We start from the raw sequence: 2,652 nt of genomic DNA on the forward strand, positions 1-2,652 counted from the left end.
GCATTGGTATTTCCTTCACCGGAGGGTAGGAGAACTGAGGATTATTAGCAGCTGTAAATTATTTATCTTTGTACCCCAACTATGCCTAGTGGGAAACTTTGTCCTTATGTCCTAAGTAAAAAATATTCATGGTCAGATGAACATGAGCTGTGCACGGCATGGATCTGGTCTTGTTAGTTCCCAGAATAGTGTCATACAGTGGTATACACCTAACACTCAATAAATGTTTATTGACTGAATGACTGCTTTCCTCCTTACATATCTGTCTTCTGTTAGTGGAGCAGCCTTTACTGGCCCTGAATTTCTACCATTCACCCTTTCTTCCACATAGTTCCAATCCCTCCGTGGTGATGTAGAGAAGGTCCATTGACATTGACAGATAAGAGCCATTCCCTTGCATTTCTTCTACTGGCAGAAACTCAGCATGAAGGGCACTTTTCTATTAGGATGTGATTTTTAGTATTGGTATCTATTAGGTAAAATTGTATGCAGTGCTCATCTGCCATGAACTAACTAGTCTCCAGAGCTGAAACACAGCTCTTAATTTAATAGCAGTCATTCTCATCACAGGAAAGCACAAGTGATGATGACCAGGAGTTTCCAAACTATGTTGGTCCAGTGGTTTGATCAAGGAAGCCACACTCCTCAGTTAGCACCTCCAGCAAGTCACACCCAGCAACCAAAGGAGTTGCAGAACAATCTCACCCCACCCCTGAGTTGGTTCACCTAGTAATTTACTTAGTCCGGATACTTCCCTGCCCCCTACAAGATTTCCTCCTTCTTTGCCCATCCCCCAGAGCTACCCCCCAAATCCACTTAGCAAGTGATTTTCAATATCCATTGAATTGCAAGGAGGGGACTTTTTCCCTTAATGGAAAAAAAAAAAAATCAGCTTCACACAGGTGCAGTGACCTGCCTTGATGAAGAAAGGCTACCTGGATGCCTACAACAGAACCCAGTTTTATACAATAACCCCCCGCTGCAATGTGAGGCTCCAGGTAATGTGATCTGTTTTCACACAGCCCAGTGCTAGGGTGCTGCTGCCACTCACTGTGAAGGTTACTATCTGTCTTTTATTGTAATTACAAAAGCTTACTGCAAAACCCGAAACCTTGCTGGGAAATCGCCTACCTACACAAAGAACACAGAGTCCCTATCGTTTCAGAGTTCAGTTCTTTCTGAGCTTTTTGATAAAGGAGTTTTTGTCTGCCTTGGGAAGCTCCAACACGGAGGAACTGAAAATCCAGGTTAGCTGATGGCTTAGGGTGTTTCTGTGGAGAAGGTGCTCTTTGGTGGTTTGCATACAGCTGCTTTACAATTTAAGTCACAAAAGTTAATCAAAACTGCAGCACTGATACATTTTAGATAATGGGAGGAGGGAGGGGGGAGAGAAAGGGAGAGAGTCAGACAGAGAGTTTCCTACTAAATGATGTCTCCTGTTTTTTCAGATCCTATCGGCTTTCCTTGAAGGAGGTGTTACAGTGTGTTTATTCTCCCGCTGTTTGCTTTCACCACCCCGGGCTCAAGATTTGAATACTATAATCACAATGCGGGAGGGTGTTGGAGGTATTTATTTTTATTCCCACTGCCAGCATCATCACGGTGTGTGATCCAAATTCACACGCCTCAGACAGACAACATGTGGCCCCACTGGGCAGCTGCTTCCCCAAGGCTGAGATACCGTTAAGGTTCATGTTTTGCCTCATCAAAAAGGTGAGATCGAAAATGTATCAGTGAAACCTACACTCACAGTAGCTTACTTGACAGATTTGAAATGTGTTCCAAACGTGTGATTTGTTGTTCCGTGGGAGCCCAGGACAAAGGGTGCGTGTGCATACCTGTGGGTACGTGTATTAGCTGTTGCAGATGTGGCGAATGCTGTAAACGGGCTCTCTTCCTCCTTATTAACAGAAGCTGGCTTTCCCTGGGCAGCAAGGTGTTTAGCTTGAAGATCAAGTTTCTCTTGAGGTAGTTGTGGCCATGTGACCACTTTCAGCTGAGTGGATTTGGGCAGAGTGTTCTGTGGGACTTCCAGGAAGGCTTCTGAAAAGCAAGGGAGGACACTTTGGCCCTTCTCATCTCCCTGCAGGCTAGAAAGCTGATCTGAGGCTAGTGCCCCAATTAGCCTTCTTGGACTCCAAGGTGACCTTGAAGACAGCCCTGAGGGGTGAGATGTGGAGCGGGAAGAGAGAAGGCATCTCAGTTGATGAAGATTTTGCTGAGTTATCACACCAGCCCTGACTTGCCTCCTCTTGTTTTCCTTGTGAGAGAAAATACCTTTGTGTGTTTAGGTCATTATTTTTGCCATCTCTGTCACAAGTAGCCAAATGTAATTGCTAACTAATACATCAACTTGAGGTCTAACATCAACGAGGCCTGATTCAATAGATGTGTAAGCATGGAGAACAGAGACCAGTGCCTGACACCGAGATCATGTGCAAACGGCTGTGAATGCCCCTTTGGAGAATTATTACATTCACCAATTATCTCTGAGTTTATACTTTAATGTGAGAATACCCATTTTAATTTGGCTTTGCATTGTAATTAATTATAAGTTCTCTAGAAAGTGTCGACAGAGCTTGGTTGTCCTAATTGACATGTTTGGCCCATGCAATTTGAGTCCATGTTAGTTTCTTCATTTATTCATTCAGG

The 2,652-nt window shown here is 44.1% G+C and overlaps 1 long non-coding RNA gene across 1 annotated transcript in view; it reads left to right on the plus strand.

The window, feature by feature from the left end:
* The first annotated feature begins 1,033 nt into the window (after positions 1–1,033).
* LOC125111768 (uncharacterized) overlaps positions 1,034–2,652 on the plus strand; it is a 5,919-nt gene continuing 4,300 nt past the window's right edge. Inside the window, exons 1-2 of the long non-coding RNA XR_007130933.1 lie at positions 1,034–1,247; positions 1,449–1,713. This is a non-coding gene — a long non-coding RNA (uncharacterized LOC125111768). The remainder of the gene's footprint in view (positions 1,248–1,448; positions 1,714–2,652) is intronic.

This window comes from Phacochoerus africanus, chromosome 1, assembly GCF_016906955.1.
Source record: "Phacochoerus africanus isolate WHEZ1 chromosome 1, ROS_Pafr_v1, whole genome shotgun sequence".
Classification (NCBI taxonomy): Eukaryota; Metazoa; Chordata; class Mammalia; order Artiodactyla; family Suidae; genus Phacochoerus; species Phacochoerus africanus.